Below are 22,546 nucleotides of genomic sequence, written 5' to 3'. Positions count from 1 at the left end.
AATCCTTCCGCAGGGTCTAAAGGTCCCACTATGCGTAGTGACTTTTTCTCGAAAATCATCTTGTGCTTCTTTAGATTTATCACTCCATTCATGTCAGTGGCCCAATATATTCCCAGTAGTGCGAGATAGGGATTGTTGTCATCAACAATCTCTATCACTTTGAAATTTGCAAGCATGCTCGCACCTTCGATATCTACCATTATTCCCTGCAATCTTCCCATGGGTAGGATCTTTTGTTGGTTCACCATTTGCAATTGAATAGGAGACCATTGCAACGTGGGCCTGCCCATGCACTCCCATGTCTACTTTGGCAGGATGTTCACGTCTGATCCTAGATCCAAAATCACTTGATCCATTTCATATTCCTCGATCTGTGCGGTCAATCTCATCTCCCTTCCTATTCATGTTGTGTGCTTCCCGAGCTTCCGGACTACATGCGGTTCTCCTAGTGTGGTCCCAACACATCTAGTGATGAGTTCTTGTAGTCCCTTCATAGCTTTACTGTCTTGCAAAAGCTTCATGCATGTCTCCAAAAATGTAGTGAGCATTAATGGGTCCTGTTAGTGTCAGTCTTTCCAGCCTTCCTCCAGCGATCAAATATGCTCTTACAAAGTGGTCTCAGAGTGTCAAGGTCAAATTTTGTCATTTCAGTGAGTCTTCAAGCAAAATTTGGTCACTAGGCATTAGGTCTAGGGTTTGCTCTCACTCTTTTCAAAGTTGCCCAAATGCCAATCTATGTCACTATTCAGCTGAGTCTATCATCATTCGTAGGGTTTTCATTATCATGTCAGTGTCCATTGGGTCATTTTACAGTTTATTCATGCTTCAGTTGCGCCCAGGCAAGGTCATTTCCCTCTCCTAGGGTTTTGAAGGCAATTTCTCTTGGACGGTCAAATCATTAGCAAAACTTGTATCCAGATGTTCATACACCTTCCCCTATCCTTAAAGTACCTTATCAAATGCTTCCCATCACTGAGATCCGTAAAATTCCCCAATTTTCCACCAAAACCCTAAAAATCCCTAATCAAACCTTTTTATCAGTTTACTAGCCTAAAATCAGTGTTTCCTTATTGGTTATCTCGCCCGTTGAAGATCTTTACCGAGATATACCGGAGAGAGCCCTCTCCTACCCCGTAGGGCTAGCTACGAGGCTAAGTGGTTTGATGTTGCCTTGGAGTTTACCTTTCTCAGCCTGAGGTGAAATTTCAAGCGCTAACAGGTCCATTTCTGGTTCTAGTTTATCTTTACTACCTGAAGTGGAGGCATCCACGAAGCTCTTCTTAGCTTCCATGAATGTCTCCTTAACGTGCTGTAAATCAAATTATGGTTCCTTTGTTGGAGCCTTACGAACCAACGCACTCTCTTCGAGCTACTTGCCTTTGTCATCTCCTATCATAATACCACTTAGGAGCACGATGTTTACATTTGGGTCTTCCTCGTGTGGCTCAAACCTCATCATTTACAGGTTCTAAGTTGGGGGAGGTTAGAGTTCTCCTTTATCATGCAACCTCGCTATCAGCGTGGGACAGTCCTCCGTCTCATGATCAAACTGGGTACAATATAAGCATGATGGTCTCGTCAGATTTGTACAATCGCGGGCATAATGCCCTAGCCCTCCACAATTGTAACAGATCAGTTGTCCGTGACCCCTTCCTAGTCCCATTCCACCTCGAACTTGTCTGCGCCCTTGAAATCCAGTGTGTGCCATCCCTGCATTTTGATCGAGGTCCCGTGTTTCAGTTTGAACTCTATAGGTAGGAGTCTAATCCATCATTAGTTCATAACTTCTACAGGTGCGCTCATCGTGGCCTACTGACCTGCAATTATAGAAGAACTATTGGGATGTCTACGTATACTTCTGTAATAGATGGTAGTTATCTGTAGCATGCTTCCCTCCTATCTGACAGATCGCACACCATAATTAGGCATTGCGCTTGGCCCTGCTTGTGCCTCTAGTCTCAATGGAATTGGTCCTCCTCCTGCCAGGTAGTTCGCGAATACTGGACAACAGTCCTTGTCATGTCCCTAGCCTTTGCACTTTACACACCATACCTCCTCACACACTTCTGGGAAAGCTATCCTGTCTTGTTTCAAACTCTGCGTCTCAAGGAACAAGTTTTTTAACTATGTGTGGATCTATTGGACTCCTAGGTTAGGATCTTGTATCAGGGTCTCATGCAGTCTCATTGCGATTTCCAAGGCCTCGGCTTGAGTGGATAGCTTGTACTATGACAACGCATTCCTTAGATGCGGCATTAGTGAAGCTACAAACCTACGTGGTGTTGCCCATCCATCAGGGTCATGTTGGCTTCACGAATCTTACACTTCAGTCTCTGATCTAGCTCTTAGTGGGTCTTGCCTGGAAGCATCACAATTTCCTTAAATCCAATAATCGACTATGTCTCTAATTTTGGTCTACTAAATTCCATGTTTAGTGCAGCTTGGATATCTATGACCCTTGCGTTTGGATTGTCTTTGGAACGCTTAATGTACCACGTCAGTGCGCGATCCTGCAAAGTGCTCAATAGCGTTGCCTTCTTTATATTCTCATCCGTGACTCCCTATGCTTCCTATACAGCCTTTACCATGAACCAAAACTGGTCGGGATCTTCGTTCCCTACTCCTTTGAACACCGGCAACTTTATCGCACTCGCCATATTGAAATGTGGTGCTGGCAGAGGTGGTGTGGGTGAATATGGGGGTGAAGATGGTGAAACTGGTGGTGGTGTAGGTGGGGGTGGTATGCACTAAATTCACTACTTTATCAGACTGATTGCACTTCTTGGTGAAACTTTTGTGAGCTCCTCCTCGCTTTCCCGCAGAGGCAAAATCAAGGGACTAGACTTTACTTCTGCACTACCTTCATTTCTATAGATCCTCCCACTCTGCGTAGCCCCAAACATCAATTTATTTGCATAACTCGCTTTTCAAATAATAGCATTTTAATCCAACTATTCAAATATTTAACGTACTTACCTAGCGGTCCTTTGAGGAAGTGTCGTTCCACCTCGCTACAGCTAACTGAAGTATCTAACGCGAACTCGGTGATAAACCCTCCAATAATTCAATCAAGCCAATGGTGTACAATGTGTGTGATCTTATATTCTGATGCTTCCAGTCTGCGCACCAACTCTGGAGTCCACACAATGGGTTTGTCGAGCCTACACCTTCCTTGGCTATCTGCTAGCTTCGTGATCCACTCGTACAGCTCAAAGGGGAAGGATGCAAAGAAAATTTCATGGATTTACTTATATAAGTAGTAATCTAACCACTCTTCCTTTGATAACCACAGATTCCTATTTTCCTGTGCCGCGAACTCGTGAATCTTTCTGTCCAACCACTCTTCAATTCCTTTCTTTGTTGGATTCCAGTGATGTGACATCAAACATCTCTTATGCAGATCTCGGTCCCAGCAAGGGAATAATTTGTTGGCTTACTGGGGCCTGACCCAAGTTCAGAGTTAAGTTAGCCAAACAAATCCCGGTACTACTGGACCTTTCGGCAACAATCCGCAGAGCGCAGACTGAGGTCTCACCGGAAGTAGTATGGGGCGGTGCTAGAACCAGGTTTCTGCACCCTGGAGATGTCTGATGAGTTCAAGTGGTCTGCAGTTCACCCTTGCGCGCAAGTCACTTCATGCACTTTCCCATACCATGCAACTTGTTATACTTCCTTCGCACAGCCCTACTCTGGGGTCAAACACTATGCTTCTGCGTTATTACCTAAGTCCTTACTAGTATTCCAATGTTAGTTGATTATTTTAGCCTATTTGTGTGCTTCAAATTATACTTAACAACATAAACCATTCATATAGGTGCGCGTAGTAAATAAATAGTATATTTGCAATTTATATCAACCATGCATTAACTCAAGAACAAATACATAGAATTATGATAAAACTTCTCTTTATTAATTCCTTCCTTGGTTACAGACTCGACTCTACCTTGCGCACTCAACAGCAGGGGTCCATGCACTCAGCTGCGAACTATTAGGCCTCTGCGCACTCAGCTGCAGAGCTTTGTCCTACTCTACAACCCAAAGACACACTTAATCACTTAGCCTCTTCCTATCTCTCTTCTTTCCTACCCTATCTACTTAGAACCTCGCTATATTTATACAATCCCATGGTTTGTGGATCATGGATAGGTCTATCCGGCCAACATTACAGTATAAAACTAGGGCGGACAACCCTGTGACTCTATCATACATTTTTCACTCTGCGCCCGTAATTCACAGATCTTTACAACAATAATGGGTCAAAACTTGGACTTTGAGCCCCAAAACATGCCTTGGGAGGGATTCCATGCTAAACATCTTTGCTCCTTTCAGGCATTCCCTCAAATAGTTTAGTCACTTCATGATAATACTGCTTTTGGAGCTCAGATTGATACACTTTCTTGGGAGATGTTGCTTTAACAATCAAGGGTGGGTTCGTCGTGCCACGATCCTCCACCATCCTCTTTCCTCCTCTGGTGACTATATTGATATTAGTTGTGAATAACATCATCGGTACGAGGTTCGGCATTAACAAGGTTAGCCCCCCTCTATCTGGTCCTTTCTTCCCACTTTGCAATGAGGTCTGGGCAATCCTCTGTGGTATGGGTATTAATTCTGTATTGTGAGCAACATGGTCTCCTAGGGAGAGGGCATTCCCTAGCGACATATCCTTCCTGGTCGTAGCTATAACACCTTACAAGGCCTCTTCCTCCCGTTCTTCCTCCTCACCCCGCAGTTTGACTCATTAATTCTAAACATAGATCTGTCCAGCTGCTCTACTAGAGCATCCAGTGCTCGGAACTGATCAGTGTGATGCATTGTAGATGCACAGAACTCACAATCATTATTATTGGGGATGTTGGAGTACTTCTGCAATATCGGGCACATCCATGGAAGATGTCCATACATTCTACATATCTCATAGTAATCTTGGTTATTCTATCCCACAAAAACCCCTTGTGATCCTACTACAACAAATCCTATGGTTGGTGCGGTCCCTAATGACCCCGCCACCCCGCGTGAATGATTAATTCCTCGCAACCTCAGGCATTCTGTCACAACATGTCCTTCCATTATGCAATAGGTGCACCATATGTTGGGTCTAGCTGGTCACACTGGTTGAAGATCCTTCAGCTTCTCTGTTAGAGTTGCTATCTTATTCTGAAGTCTCGTTATTGACAGATCTTTGAAACTCATCCCTCCTCGATATTCATGATGATATCCAGCCATCGCCTCTATGTGCGATGCTTGCTCCAAATCATCTTGGAGGGTTTCGATTTTCTGTTGTGTTAGTGGCGTTCTGGTTAAGGGAAAGAGTGCCTTGATAAACCATTCCTGCTGGTGTTTCAGGTCTAGAGTGTAGCTCAGCTTAGCAATGGCATCCTTAAACCTTTGCATGAGTTCCCAAGACATCTCACCCTCTTTCTTCTTGATCTCCCATAGCTCCGATATCCCTTGCTAATCGGTCTAAGGTACTTTGAATTCCTGCAAAAGCCCTCTCTTGATACCATATATTGTGGGATTTTGGTTCTGCTCCGTTCGCTTTATGAACCAACGCAAAGCCCTCTCCCTCAGCATGGTCTGGAACTCCATTGTCTCGACGTTGTCTAGAGTTTGACGTGCTCTCAAAATGGCTTCGCAAAGATACCAGTGTTGTTCCACATCCTTGTTTCCCCTACCCGCAAACTCTAGATATCTAGTAAAATATCCCACCATATTGATTTGGGTATGGTCTAGGAAAATGAACACTTTGTTCCCTGGCTACTGGGATCCTTGTAGCCCCAAGTTACTAATACTATTGGTTCCCCTATTGCTTCCAATATTAAAACTAGCCTTGTATTTATCGCGTGTGTTGTGTACCCTTATTATCTTGGCTAATTTAATAAATAAAAAATCTGGATTGTAATAAGGTACTAGGGGAAGGTCGAGAGAGACACTACCCATGTCTGGGGGGTATTGCTACTGACTTCTAATGAATGCTTCTCCTTCCTCAAATAACCTTCTTATAACATTGCTCATATCCTCTTCTCTCTCCTCTTCTTACCTGCTCGACATTTTCCCTTGTGATATTACTCACGTAACTTGTGAGGCAGGGCCCTCCCCATATTTTTGGCTCCCACACCTCTTGTCACTGATCTAGATCTGTCCTACATATTCCTTTTCTCCCCCTCCATCTTGGGGTTTTTCCAACACTTCTCCTACTTAGTGCATTCCCATCTTTCTTTTCTTCAGAGTCTGAACCACCCTTACCTGCCACTTATTCGCTAGCAATGCTCTCCTCTATGCTCTAACATCTCTAGCTTTCTTTAACCCTTCCACATCCATCACTTCAACATCGTCTCTATTCCCCAACTGATAGCATTCCCCCCCTTAGGTCCTTCCCCCTAGTACTGGGGTTTTGCACTACCATGTCCATAGTGGGTGAGGGAAATAGTCCCTCTTCTACCATAAACATCTTAATCCACATTGGTACTTCACTCATCAACCTTCCTCTTAACCCAAACCCAAACACTGCTTCCACCTTTGAGAAGGATTGATAACTCTTGGCAAAAAAATTAGCTATGTATCCCTCCACCGTGGTCTTTACCCAAAATTCGACTACTCTGGTCAGATCATTGTCCAATTGCTGAAGCAGTATGAGATCTAAGGGAGTCAAACTGTGGTGAACTACCATCGATCTCCCTGACTGATTCTGCCCATTCAGTCTCCTTAACCAATTGTACAGGTCTTCTAGAAGCTTGCACCAGAATATCTCATACTGGTCATTGATACAATCGGCATATAAAATCCTTTCACTCACTTTTCCGATCAATTGAATCCTGTGGATAGCTTGCTCCACTACAAACTGATCTATCTTATGATTCCTCCAATCCCTATTCTCCTTCTTGAAAATCCTTTACACCATGTTCCAAACTAGTTCTTCTAACTTCGAGTCCCGGCAACGGAACCACTTGTTGGCATGAAAGAGTCATCAGGGGAAGACCTGAGTTTAAGCTCGGGAAGCCAACAGTGGTCCTTCATAGTCAAGGTTAACGCTAGAATTTTCACCTTATGCAAGGGATAAGGAGTCTCACTCGAGGCCTGCTGTGACCAAAAGTAAGAAGGGTTCATCATGGAGTCAAGGAAGCACCAACTGAAGCATCAACTGATAATAGATATATAACATTACACACATAGTACAAATAATAACATAAAATGTAAAGCATGAGAACTACTGAATGCATGCATCTGGCAGGACGTTACAAAATTTTAAGTAGGTCATCATATCATATACGCTTATGCACAACATATTTCAAAACCAGTCTAGACTTCCCATTCCATTAATTCAATAGTAAATTAGTACAATACATCTTGGCATACGACGCAAGTAAATATGAGGAATACCCATGTACAAACTCATGGACTTGGTCTCAGTCCCAAAGATCCTGCTCAGAAGCACCAATCAAAGCATCAACTGATAACAGATATATAACATTACACACATAGTACAAGTAATAACATATAATGTAAAGCATGAGAACTACTGAATGCATGCATCTGGCAGGACGTTACAAAATTTTAAGTAGGTCATTATATCATATACGCTTATGCACAATATATTTCAAAACCAGTCTAGGCTTCCCATTCCATTAATTCAATAGTAAATTAGTACAATACATCTTGGCATATGCCGCAAGTAAATATGAGGAATACCCATGTACAAACTCACGGACTTGGTCTCAGTCCCAAAGATCCTGCTCAGTTGAGCTCATGTCTCCTGGTATCAGATTGTCACAACTGCTATCATCTCTATAACGTCAACTTCAATAGACTTTCCAACCAACAACAACCTCTTCCTTACTGGCCCTCTCATTTTATATCTCTCTCTGCTGCTTAGAGTGCGAGTTCCTACTCAATTTTTCTTTCCCTTGACTACCCCTCCTCCTTTCTTCCCATTCAGCTGCCTTTGCCTTCCACTGCCACCTTTCCACAACCCTTCCACAACTACTTGTTCCTGCTTTGTTTTCTAGCTAACTCCCCCACAAGCTAACCATTTCTTTCATCCATTTCCTCCTCGTTCCTTGGTCAGCCAAAATTGATCAAAACCTTTACAAAATTAAATGAAGGCCTCTAGAGACCTGCGGCCACCAGTCTGCCTGCAGGTCCTAAATCTGAAATAGGTTTGTGACTCCAGCGAACAACAATGGGAGAGCCTGCAAAAACAATGACCAACAGAGTTAACGTCGTAGTCGACCAAAGAGTTCACTCAACGCGCCGAAGCAATCCTTACCGGATGGGAGACTGCCATTCAAAAGTACAGAGAATTCAGGAAGCAAACCATAACAGTTGTCCCAGAGTTGGAGCCTTTGTTTAGAATGGGGGAACCTTGGAAGGAGGAAGGTGCAGTGGAAATGGATACCACCTTGCAAGCAAGGGCCGAAGAGAAAGAAACACCTGCCCAACAGTCAGCAGAACCAGTGCAAGAAGTACAGCCACCAACTGAAGAACCCATGGAAATACCAGCAGGATCGACCGAGGCCAAAATGAATTGACTCGGGGACGAGTCAAGGAGTTGTGGTCGGGGCCTGCTAGGGCCTTCGTTTAATTTTGTAAAGGTTTTGATCAATTTTGGTTGACCAAGGAATGAGGAGAAAATAGATGGTAGCAATGGTTAGCTTGCAGGGGATTCAGCTGGATAGCAAGGTAGGAACAAGCAGTTGTGTAAGGGTTGCGGAGACATGGTAGTGGAAGGCAAAGGTAGCCAAGTGGGTAGAAAGGAGGAGGGGCAGCCAAGGGAAAGAACAGCTGAGTAGGAACTGGCAGTCCAAGAAGCAAAGAGAGATATAAAAGGAGAGGGCCAGTAAGGAAGAGGTTGTTGTTGTTTGGCAAGGCTATTGAAGTTGGTGTTGCAGAGATGATAGTGGTTGCGGCAATCTGATACCAGGAAACATGAGCTCAGCTAAGTAGGATCTTTGGGACTGATACCAAGCCCATGAATCTGTACATGGGTATTCCTCATATTTACTTGCGGTGTATGTCGAGATGTATTGTACTACTTTACTATTGAATTAATGGAAAGGGAAGTCCAGAATAGTTTCGAAATATATTGTGTATAAGCATATATGATATGATGACCTATTTAAAAAAAGTTAATGTCCTATCAGATGCATGCATTCTGTAGTTCTCATGCTTTAGATGATATTTTGTTACCTGTACTATGTGTGTAATGTTATATATCTGTTATCGGTTGATGCTTCCTTGACTCCATGACAAACCCTTCTTACTTCTGGTCTCGACATGCCTCGGGTGAGATTCCTTACCCCTTGGGTAAGGTGAAAATTCCATCATCGACCTAGACTACGACATACCATTGTTGGCTTCCCAAGCTTGAACCTAGGTTCTTCCCCTGATGACTATTTCATGCCAACAAACATTTCTCTTTGAGTTTGAAGTCTTTTGTAGATCCTATGACTACTTGCTTAACACTCAAAATTTGAAATTGTTTCCAGCCACTCTTAAGGATGCAACATTAAAATGGTTTATGGGCTTAGGAGTACATTCTATAAGAAAACGAGAACAAATGAAAACTGCATTCTTAGAAAAATATAAGGATTATTGTATGCCTCATAATATTAAATATGAAGTCTTCAAAATAATGTAAAAAGAAGATGAAAATATTGAAGATTTCATTGAAAGATTTGCTTATAATGTAAAAATGGCTAAAATTCATGAGCTAGATGAAGAAACTTTGAAAAATGTCTTACTAAAATCTATCAGAGATGAGTGGATAGATCTTATCAATTTGATGGGTAAAGGAGATATCTGCGAGATATGCATACACATTTCAAGAGCAAAGGAAAGAACTATGAAACATCCAAGAGATCCTCTTATCTCTAGGATTAATAAATTTGCAACAGGGACAATAAGTAGGGCTGAAATTGGAAATTTGCTTGACAAATTTAAAACAGATATTTTGGGGATTCATAGTGAACAAATAGACACCCTTTAGGTACAAAACAAGTGAAGGCTAAAAATGCTGCATTATCTATCTTTTGTCCAAAATGTAGAAAGCAGCATGCCTTGAGAGAATGCCCTCTAGACTTCAAAAGTGTTGAAGCTTGTGTTATATGTGTAGAAAATCAAGATACAAAGGAATTCCCTTCAATACTAGGCCTTAAAGTTTTTTATAAAAAGGAAGTAATGCCAAATCAAGTAGAAGCTGTTTTTTGTAATGCCAAGAGACCATGGAATAATCCACAATCGAATATGACCCAAGGTTTCACCACTCTAACATAAGCAAAACCATCACACAGAGGTATAAGCGATCTTTGTACCATAAAGAATCATTTTGCTAGCTAAATGTATCAGACGTACTGGAATCTTGTTGTAACTTTCAAATAAGTGCCCATACTTCTTCGTCATTCTTCCATTCTTCCCTTGCTTCGTTTATCCAATCTGGTTGGATAATAGAAATGGCGCACAACAATGCTTCCACATCCTCATCCTTTCTTGAGAGTGCATCTACCACCACATTTTGCTTCCCTTTTTTGTAGATGATTTCAAAGTCATAACCCAACATCTTTGTGACCCACTTTTGTTGCTCTTCAGAGGATAATCTTTGTTCTAAAAAGTATTTAAGGCTATCATGATCTGTTTTTACCTTGAAGTGTCTTCCCATTAGGTAGGGTCGCCATTTCTTAAGTGCATGGAGTATTGCCAACATTTCCTTCTCATAAATAGCATTGTGTAAAAACTTTCCCTTGATTGGACAACTTTCAAAATCAATGGGTCTTTCATCTTGCATTAAAACAGCACCAATTCCATTTCCTGAAGCATCGCATTCCACAACAAAGGTTTTTGTGAAGTCCTATGTAGCTAAGACTGGTGCTTGGCACATTGCCTCTTTAAGATATTCGAAGGCCTTTGTTGCTTCTGGAGTCCATGAAAATGCATCTTTCTTAAATAATGTTGTTAGAGGTGCTGCTATTCTCCCATAATTCTTAACAAACTTGCGATAATACCCTGTCAACCCGAGAAATCCTCACAGATGATTTATGGATGTGGGGATTTTCCATTCCTTAATGGCTTTAATTTTGCTAGGGTCTACCTTAACTCCTTCATGAGATACAATATGACCCAGATATTCCACCTCTTGTACTCCAAAGAAACATTTGGATCTTTTTGCATATAATTGTTTCTCCTCCAATAGTTGTAGCACCCTGTCAACATGTTCAATATGATCCTTCCAAGACTTGCTATAGATTAGTATATCATCAAAAAATACTAACACAAATTTTCTAAGGAATGGTTTGAAAATGGAATTCATCAAACCTTGAAATGTTGAAGGTGCATTGGTAAGGCCAAAAGGCATGACCAAAAATTCATAATGACCCTCATGAGTTCTAAATGTTGTTTTCGGAATGTCTTCAGTCTTCATTCTGATTTGATGATATCCTGAACGAAGATCCAACTTGGTGAAGTAAATTGATCCATGCAATTCATCCAGTAATTCATCAATGACGGGAATGGGAAACTTATCTTTAATAGTGAGCTTGTTGAGCTCCCTATAATCCGGACACGTGCACCATGATCCATCCTTCTTGTGCACTAATACTACTAGAGTAGAGAAAGAACTTCGACTCGGTTGAATTATACCAGCCTCTAGCATTTCTGCAACCATACGTTCAATTTCACTCTTTTGGGCATAGGGATATTTGTATGGCCTGATGTTTGGAGGAACACTTCCTGGAATCAAATGAATAGCATGATCATGATCACGAATAGGTGGGAGACCTTTGGGAGTCTCAAATACCTTGGAATGATTGTCCAAGACCTTTTGGAGATCTAGAGAAATAGATGATTGCAATGTGGAAACATTTAGCGAACACAATTGTGCAATTACACCACTTTGTTCCTTTTTTAGAAGCTTTGTCATACCATTAGAGCTAATTATCTTTCCTGGTTTCCCTACAATACCCCTTAATTCAACTTCCTTTCCTTCCACGGAAAATTTCATGAAAAGTTCTTGAAAATTGAAAGCTATTGTACCCAAGGATTGTAGCCATTGTACTCCTAGTACAACATCAGCACCTCCCATTGGAATGGAAAGCATTGGGCTAGTCAATACATATTCTCCCATTGATAGCTTGATATTATGGCACTTTCTAGCACAATTTATTGTTCCTCCATTTGCAACCATCACTTGACACTCTGGTGTTGGGTATAAGAAGAAATTCAATTATTTTGCTACCTTACAATGAATAAAATTGTGGGTACTTCCTGAATCAATCAACACTAGTAATTTTTTCTTCTTGATTTGTCTTTCTATCTTGATGGTTTGAGGAGTGGTAATTCCCACCAATGCATTACAAGATATGGTCGGATTCATTTCTTCTTTATCTAGGCTTTGTTCCTGGAGTATATCCTCTTATTTTGACCTTTCTTGCTCCTTTTCTTCTTCCTCTTCACAATCTATGTAGAATAATTTCTTCTCAGCACACTTATGACCTTTAGTGTATTTGCTATCACAACTGTAACAAATCCCTTTTGCTCTTTTTTCTTCGAATTGTTGTGGTGTCAACCTTATAGGTTATGGAATATTAGAAGAAACCACACTTCCATCTTTATTGTTGTGAGTGGTATGCTTCCTGGTTGCCATAATTTTGCTTTCCATTTTTCTTGCTATCCTGAATGCCTTCTCTAATGAATCAAGTCCCAAAGGCAAACATCATGTTGGATATTATCCTTTAAAGTCCCTATGAACACATCAATCCTATGCTGCTCTGGAATATCTTTTACCCTTATGTTCAATTTTTGGAGCTCCTCAATGTGCTCCATTATTGAACCCTTTTGTTTGAGACTTATCAATTGGCTAAAAAAAGTGTTGCTTTTTGTATCCTCATAATGTGCTATCAATTCTTCCGTAAAAATTTCCCAAGTGATAAATTTTTTACGAGAGCAAAGCCATTGATACCATACAAACTGATTTGGTTCCAAATATAAAGTTGCAATACGTACCTTTTGTGTGTTTTGCACATTATTGAGATCGAAAAATTGCTCCATTTGTAATATCCATGTTGTGGGATCCTTTCCATCAAACTTCCTCATATCTATTTTTGGAATATGGTGGGTTTTCGATCCCACATTAGAGTCTAAGAAATCATGATTAACATTTCTTTTGTTCACATCATGAGTTTCCTTTACTACCTTTTCACCATTGGTAAGTATTTCTTGTAGAAAATTTGTCAAATTTGTCTTCAAATCTGCCATGCATGTCTTCAAATTTGTGTTAAAATCTATCTTCAAGTTGTCCATCTTAGCTCCATGCCATTCATCTTAGCTTCCACACCATTTATCTTAGCTTCTGTTAGCTTTTGTGACAGTGACATTTGTTGCACTTATTCTTGTAATTTTGATATATCATGTAGCATTTCTTCCTCTTCTTCATGAGTCATGCTAGAGCTTTCAGGTTCCTTACTAGGTGTTTACATTTTCTTTCCTTGGAGCATCACTTACCGATAATAATGCTCTACTGTTCCCTTTGAATTCCTTCAAAATAAATTTTCAAACCAAGCTTAAGCAAAAATTTAAGAAAATCTACACACCTTTTGTCACTTTGTAGGAGCTCGATATTGCCTCTGATGTATCTCTGTACTTTCCGATCATCTAGTTCTGAATTTGTGACCTGCAGTAGCCCTCTGTGTTCTCTTTCCAATGCCATGAGTCTGACCCAAATTGGATTTTCCAAGGAAGAGTTATGTGAAATCTCCCACAGCGACTTGATTATAGACTAGTTCAGTAGAGAAAACATGTACGATGTTCCACAAGTCACTGTTTCAACCTTTGGATCTAAACAATGCATATAAGAAACTACAATCTGTCCTCTTTTTGTACCTTCTTATGAAATTTCAATCCGATCCCTAGAGAGAAAGTTATGACGATTTTCCCCAGGTCACCTGTTTGGAATGTAATTCAGGAGTCTACAAAAAGACCAACTTCCTCAAATCATATCTCCGCAAATATAGCACGACAAGCTCTGAAATTCAGATCCAAGGTTCAGCGAAATTTCTTCTCAAATGGGTTTCTTTTCAACTTCTGAAACGTTGTAGAAAAAAAGTTATAGCGAAAATGCCACAATGACCTATTTGGAGCAGCGAAACCCTAGAATTCAAAGCTCTGATACCAAATGTTATGAAACCAGCTCAAGAAAAGATAGAAAAGATAGATCAATGCCTTAGAATTTAACCTCTTCGAGGGGGAAACCTTCTTTACATTACATAAATGAAAAATTCTTCGATGATTCAAATGACAAAACCTCCTTTCTATATATAGGAGTCTAAGGAGTCACAATATAACCCAGCCGACCTAACAATAATAATATAAAGCCACAAAAATAACAATAGAGGGATTCTATGGGGCACAGTAATAACAATATGGGGATAATAGGGGCAAAACAATATTAATAAGGGATGCAACTACAATAGTAATGGGGTAATTACTAATATTATAGGGACCCAACAAAATTTGACTCGATGTTTATTGGATATTCTTTTTCATGTGCATTTTCAGTGCTGCTCTTACAGTCCATAGAATTAGGACTAAGTGCATCATCCTATCCTTCATCAATGCTACCTTTATACTCATTAGAATTAGGACTAATTGTATCATCCTCTCCTTCATCACTGCTTCTCTCATAGTCCTTAGAATTAGGACTAAGAGGACATTTTGACACTCCATTCTTTTGAAATTCATCATCACGCTCTTCATCACCGTTGCTCTCATAGTCCTTAGAATTAGGACTAAGTGGACACTGTGACACTCCATTATTTTGAAATTCATCATCCCGCTCTTCATCACTATTGCTGTCATAATCCTTAGAATTAGGACTAACTGGACACCGTGGCACTCCATACTTTTGAAATTCATCATCCCACTATTCATCAAAGTTGTGCTCATAGTCCTTAGAATTAGGACTAACTGGACACTGTGGCACTCCATACTTTTGAAATTCATCATCCCACTCTTCATCAAAGTTGCTCTTATAGTCCTTAGAATTAGGACTAACTAGACACCGTGACACTCCATACTTCTGAAATTCATCATCACGCACTTCATCACTGCTGCTCTCATAGTCCTTAAAATTAGGACTAAGTGGACACTTTGACACTCCATTCTTTTCAAATTCGTTATCACGCTCTTCATCACTGTTACTCTCATAGTCCTTAGAATTAGGACTAAGTGGACATCATGACAATCCATTCTTTTGAAATTCGTCATCATGCTCTTCAACACTGTTGCTCTCATAGTCCTTAGAATTAGGACTAAGTGGACACCGTGACACTCCATTCTTTTGAACTTCACCATCATTCTCTTCATCACTGTTGCTTTCATAGTCCTTAGAATTAGGACTAAGTGGACACCGTGAGACTCCATTCTTTTGAAATTTGTCATCAAGCTCATCATCACTACTACTTTCATAGTCTTTCGAATTTGGACTAAGTGGAATCTGTGACTCTTTATTTATTTGAAATTCTCCATCCCCTCTTTCATCAGTGCTTCTATCATAGTCCTTAGGATCAGGACTAAGTGGAAGAATTGAATTTCTATTCATAGTGGAAGAATTCCTGCTATATTCATCCATATGAATAGAGTTTTTACACGATGAAGATGTTGATTTTGTATAAATCGAAACTTCACTATTAGGAAAATACATCCCTTTCAAACAGAAGATGTTGAATGATACAAATGGAGAGTCTCCTAAAGATATTATATAGCTTAGAGAATGAAATTTTCCCTCCAAAAATTTCCCCCCAGAAAAATTTCGCAAAAATATTTCCCTTCTAAAAGTTTGTGAGATTTATTTATCTTCATTATTTATTCTACAATTTAATGAAAAATGTAAACTAAATATTTTGATGAAATAAATCATTAAAATTAAAATTGTAAACTACAACTTCTACCTAAATTATTTTGATAGTCAAAGTATATAATATTTACTAAACAATTGAATGTTTTTTTTGAATTTTATAATACATTGTGAAACAAATTAATCCCACATTCACCCCGCTCTAAAACAATTTCATAATATTCACTTTATCATATTTTCCTTCATCGCCATAAAAAAATAACATGTTAAAATTTATTAAAACTGATTAATCCTGCATTCACCGTACGGTAAAACATCTCCGTAATTTCACCTATATATTCCATTATCACTATTACTTACATTACATCAAGGTTTTCCGAGGTTCGTTGAAAGACTTGGAGTGAATTTTTGGAGCAGCTACATTGGTATCAACACCATATTCAACGAAGAATTCTCGCAATTGAAAGGTTAGTTAAATTTTATTCCTTGAAAATTCTCATATTGAATTAGTTTAACGACGTAGATTTTTTTTTGAAACTTAAAATTTTTTTTCCAACCAAATTAACCAATATTTCTGCCATTATCATGGTGGGCCCGGGTCACCCCCATCCTGCAATAGGTCGGCCACCCACTCCCTATGCACACCCTACCGGCCCCCTACCCAAACTCATCCACCCTGTCCCCTGAACCACCCCAACCCCATCCTACCCCACCCGCCTAACCCCTGACCCCTTCACCTCCCGCCCCTCAACCCCTATCCCAGCCCATCTCCCTTCTCCCTCTCCCCTCGTCCCTTCCACCCCATCGCCCTACCCCCTACCCAGGCCCCCTTACCCCCCTCCCCTACCTGACCCCCGACCCCCCTACCCACCCTCCTAGCCCCCCCGTTCCCCTCCCCCCCCCCACTCGACCACCCTACCCGCCCCCCTCCCCCCCTTGGCCCTCCTACCCGGCCCCCGCCTACCACCCTTCCTCCTCCCTCTTCCCCACTCGGCCACCTCCACCCTCCCCTACCCGTCCACCACCCTCCCCCCTCCCTCCTTGCCCACCCGCCCTGCCTCCCTTCCCCCTCCCCCATCTCCCCTCGCCTACCTGCCCCCCTCCCTTCCCCCTCCTGCCTCCCCCTCCCTCCTGCCCCACCCGCCCTCCACCCCCGGCTCCCGCCCTTCGCCCCATCGGATTACCACCCTAGGAAGGCTGCCTGGGTGGTGCGAGGTGTGGTGGCGCCGCCCACCTCACGCCACCCCGACGGCCCGCAAGCCCGCCCAGGGTGATAGTCTGATTCTCGAAATCAGACTACTACCCCGGGCTGCTGGGGTGGCGAGGGGTGTGGAGTCGCCACCCACCCCGTGCCACCCCGCCGGCCCACCTAAGGTGGCCGTCCGATGGGGTGGAGGGTGGGAGGTGGGGGTGGAGGGGGGATGGCTGGGGGCCAGGTGGGGGAGGGGGAAGGGAGGTGGGGTGGATGGGGGCTAGGTGGGGGAGGGGGTAAGGGAGGGAGGGCAGGGTGGGTAGGGGCCGAGTGGGGGAGGGGGAAGGGAGGGGGGGCGCGGGTGGATGGGGCCGAGGGGAGGGGGAAGGGAGGCGGGGTGGGTGGGGGGCAAGGGGAGGTGGGGCGAGTCAGGAGAGGGTAGGGGGAAGGGAGGGGGAGTTGGGTAGGGGGGTGGGTAGGGGCCAGGTGGGGTGGCGCCGAGGGGGGAGGGGGAAGGTTAGGTGAGGGGGAAGGGATTGGTAAGGGGGTTAGGGGGGACCGTGGGGTAAGGGAGGGGGGGCCGGGTGTGGGGCTGAGGGGGGAGGGGAGGGCGAGTCGGGGCCAGGTAGGGGGTAGGGCATGGGGGCCGAGGGGGGACGGGCAAGCGAGGGGGGGGCGGGTGAGGGCCGAGGGGGGAGGGGGAAGGGTCGGAGAGGGGGAAGGGAGAGGGGCTAAGTAGGAAGAAGGGGGGGCATGGGTGCGGGCCAGGTAGCAGGGTAGGGGAAAGGGAACGGGGGACTGGGTAGCGAGGTAGGATGACAGTGGAGGTGGGCGCGGGCACCGAGTAGGGGGTAGGGTGGGGGTGGACGCCGAGTAGGGGGGTGAGGGGGTGCGGTGGTGGGGCCGGGTAGGGAGGGTGCCCAAGTAGGGCAAGGGGGTAACGGGGTGGGGACGGGAGGCCGAGTAGGGCGGGTGGATTGGGGGGGACCGAGGGGGGTAGAGACGCTGGGTAGGCGGTGCACGTGGGGGTCGGGTAGGGGGGTGGAGTGGGGGGAGTCGGGTAGGGGGTAGTGGGGTTGAGTAGCGTGGCTGAGTAGGGGGGGTAGGGCGGGGGGTGCCAAGGGGTAGAGGGTTGGGGGGGAAGAGAAGGGTGAGGTGGGGGTAGGGAAGGGAGGTAGGAGGGAGGGCCAAGGGAGAGGGGGAGAGGGGGTTGGTAAGGAGGGCCGACGGAGAGGGTGGTGGGAGGGAGGGTTAGGGGGGAAGGATGGAGGGTCGAGGGAGGGGGTAGGGGTAGGGGAGGGGGGATAGGAAGGAGGGCAAGCGGAAGGGGGGTAGCGGGGTGGAGGAGTGGGGGAACAGGGGTAAGGGTGGGATGGGGTGGTCGTCCAATTGCAAGGAGGAGTGGTTCAGTTGGGGGGGACGGGCGAGGAGGGTAAGGGGAATTGGTGGAAGGGGGGTAAGGGTGGGCTAGGGTGGTCGTCTGATTGCAGGGTGGGGTAGCTTGGTTGGGAGGATGTGGGGGTAGGCTATAGGGGTTGGGGGTGGAGGGGAAGGGGGTGGAGCAGCGTGGGGATTGGGGGGTGGTGGGTAGTGGGGAAGGGAGGTGGGAGGGCATGGAGGGGTAGGTTGTAGGGGGTTGGGGCATGGAGGGGAAGTTGGTTGGGGGTGGGGTGGCATGGGGTTAGAGGGAAGGTGTGAAAGTGGGGGTAAGGGTGTGGTTGGGTGGCCATCCGATTGTGAGGTGGGGTGGCATGGCGTGGCGTGGGTCAGTTGGGGGGGAAGAGGGGTAAGGGGAGGCGTGGGGGGTAGGGGGTGGGGAAATCGCCCGCCACTCCGCAGATGGATGGGGTGGTGTCGGTGGGCTTCTGCCATTTCTTAGTGTTAATATTTTTTTAATTTCAATTATCTAATTATACAAATTAAAAATTTATGATATATTTTTGTTTTGGATTTAAGTTAATATGTTTTCATTATTTACTGATTTATGTGTTTCTATTTTTTAGGAAAATGGCATCAAAGAAGATTTTTGTGAATATGTCTGGACCAAAGACTCTTAAAGGTGCATCTTCAAAAAACATTGGTGAACGAACTCCACCTGAGCTCATGGCTACAAATCTTTCAAGTGCCTCAAATCATAAGAAGATGATTTCATACTGGAAGAATTCAAAAGAGGTGAAATGCCCATCAAGAATCTGGTATGTGAAAGAAAGAGAAAGCCAAAATGTGAATATATATCTATATATTGATATATCGAATGAAAATGGAATTTTTGAGCTGATAGGAAGAGTTATAGATATGTGTTTGGTATCGGACACTGAAGTTGTTTACATACTTTCAAAAGCTCCCAAGTCACATGAAATGATTAAATATCGACTAAAATATTCATTGTATGACACGAGAGAGGTATATACAAATTTGTGTAAACAAATCGTAAATGAAATGATACAAAACATCGTAAGCATTGTTATTTATATTTGTATTTTTCTTTCTTGAAAGTGTCTCGCTATATTTTTTTAATTTGTTTTATTTACATATGATATTTTGTTTGGAAGAATTTTGTTAAAATTTCTTCAGTTAGGTTGAGAGGCGTTCATTTCATAGAGCATGATATCATGAAAGTTGTCAGGAGTTTTTGCTCAATGTCAGAAGAAGATATGGAAAACAAGAAAAATGTAGTAATTGATGATGCTACAAAACTACATCCAAAGGATCAGAAAAAAAGGCCTCTAGTGGATAAATCTAGCAAGGGTAGACAAGTTACTTTTGAGGGCGATGAAGTTGAAACTGACAATGAAGAATATGTTTCCATTACTGAAGATGACATTGGAACTGAGAAGAGATGTAAAAGACCAAAAGTAATAACGCCCAAGAATAAATCTGTTGAGAATGTTATGACGAAGAAAAGTAAAGTTGAAGATTTTGAAGTAGTCATTACCAGTAGTCAAGAACCTAGTGAAACTTCAAAATAAAGCAGAGAAATAGTTACACCAGGAGCTGATTTAGAGGATGACATTATCAAAACAAAACAAAATGCCATTCGATAAAATTTGACAAAGAAAAACTTAATTAATGGTGGTCATACATTTCAGCTTAATGTCAGACAAACCTATAAGGCAATTGAACGACAATATTAATATCAAGTTAGAAAACCACACCATCTACATGTTCACAACTTGAAGACATTGATGAGCTACAATCCATATGCTCATGTGGTTAATTATGTGCTTCTTTTTGATCTAGTTCAAGTTCCCAACAAAGAAGCATTTGATAAGTCAAAATGTTTTGAATACAATTATTATGTGCTTGGGGGGAACCATTCTATAGAAGCTCAAAGACAATTAATGGAGGGATATCCCAATAACACACATTTTGAAACAATGAAATGTATCATTTATGCTAGTTTATCGGATACAGAAGAAAAGTTACTGGCATGGGATCATAATTCAGATAATGAATATAGGATGTCTATGATTTTCATCCAAAGGGTTAGATTTATTCATAGTGAATTTCAAGAAAAATGTGGTGGGATAGGATAAATGTTACTGCAAATTTCTGAAGGGAATGTTGTATGGAAATAGGCTATCAAATTGAAGAGAAACCTGATTCAAAAGGTGGAAAACATAACGTTCCTAGTGATATATTCAGAGGTATTGATAACATTTTCAAATTGGCATTTGGAACTGGAGATGTTTGGAAGTTGATTGATGAAATTTTTAGCATGTGGGAAAACATTGACATTAAAAACTAGAAGGTAAAAAAGTCTAAGCCATTGATATGTGGCGGCAGTAAATCACGTCCTGAATTGAAGCAGCTTCCAGAAGATATGACTATCACACCTTGGAGAGCAATGCAAGGAGTGAAAGATGAAAAAAATATCAAAACAATATTATCTCGTGTGAAGTCAAGGGAATTATCATTGGAGGAAATGTTTGAGGAATTTCAAAAGTAAGTTTGTTGAATTATTTTTATTTATTTCTAGATTATAATTTTCTTTTAAATAAAACATGTTGTTCTTGGTAGTATTTGTTATAAATATCATTATATTGACCTTTTGTTACTTTATCTATGCAATCACAAAGTTTACATGAAAATTCAAGAACAAATGGTTAGGTTTTTGAATGAATATGGTTGGGATGATGTTGTACGCAACTATCCAGATTCAAGTTCTACATCAATATTAAAAGCTTTTTATCTTGCATTTAAAAAGGTATCTAGATTTACACATTCATTTTTATTCATTTGTGTATTATTTTTAATTTATAACTTATACATATATTTGTTTATTTTATAAAAGAGGAAAAAGGATGATAATGGAGTGCCAACTAGCTTCAGAACCTTTATTGAAAAAATAAAGATCGAAACACTGAGGAAGCAACATGTTAAGAATGTTGAACTTGATCCAACTCTTACTCATTTCATTTGGAATGGGATAGACACTGTTCAATATCAAGTAATACAAGGTGACTGTGAAGACATTGCTAAACTCATACCTAAAAGGGAGTATGCCCTAGTTATTGCAGATATTCCCCATGGTTTCAATATTCCAAACATTGACTATGATAGTGACCCTTATACTTATCAATCTCTTAGTAAAGTGGTTGCAGGATTTTTACAAGTCACGTCATCACCATTATGGAGATTTGTGACATTTCATTCAGACACACAATTGGCAATGATATTGTCAAGCTTCAAAGGGAAAACAAATTCATGGATGCAGTTTGCATGGTAAGATGTTTAAAATGTATATTTGATTAATGTTGAAAAATTCATTTATGTACAAGTTGATTGAACTTTTACTATTTCATGTAAAAAGCAAAAGTCAAATCTTCTTAACCGTGATGATAAAGTATTTAAAAATGATTGTGAGTTCATTCATATTGATAGTTGGGCAAAAGATGATAGCTATACTTCTATGACTTTTAATCGGGTAGACGGAAAGAGTCATAGCCAAATACTGACTTATGATGTTGTTGTGAGAAAACTAACATATGAAGACAAAGAAGAAAAAGGAGAGATAGTTAACATTTATCAAAAACCACAATTATTGATTAACTATCTTATAGACATATGTTCAAGTGAAGAAGATTGGGTTCTGGATTTATTTTCTGGCTCAGGTAAGTTTTACTATATAGAATTGAATTTCAATATGTTATTTTTTAAATTAATATGTCATTGTACTAATTTACTTCATTATTTCTTTTGTGCTTGATAATTAGGTACAACACTAACATGATGCCTTCAAAAGGAAGAAATTGCATTGCAATTGAAAAAGATCCATTACAGTGCAATTTCATTCAACAAAGAATTAATGCTCTTCAATTTCTTCCAAATGCAATGCAAGAAATTGGGTTGAAGAAAGGAGACTTTAGTGAATAACGTGTGGCAAAAAAGGCAAAGGAACCTCAACCACCATTACATGGGATGTTTGGAAAGCCATACATTGGGAGATTCACAGATATCAAAGATCCATTAGAGGATGAAAATGAGCAAAAGGAAGTAGAAAATATTGCGGA

Source organism: Pinus tabuliformis, chromosome 8 (assembly GCF_031772625.1).
Source record: "Pinus tabuliformis cultivar Carrire ecotype Pingquan chromosome 8, CPIR1, whole genome shotgun sequence".
Classification (NCBI taxonomy): domain Eukaryota; kingdom Viridiplantae; phylum Streptophyta; class Pinopsida; order Pinales; family Pinaceae; genus Pinus; species Pinus tabuliformis.
The sequence above is the reverse complement of the archived record's forward strand: the minus strand, read 5'-3'. Positions refer to the sequence as shown.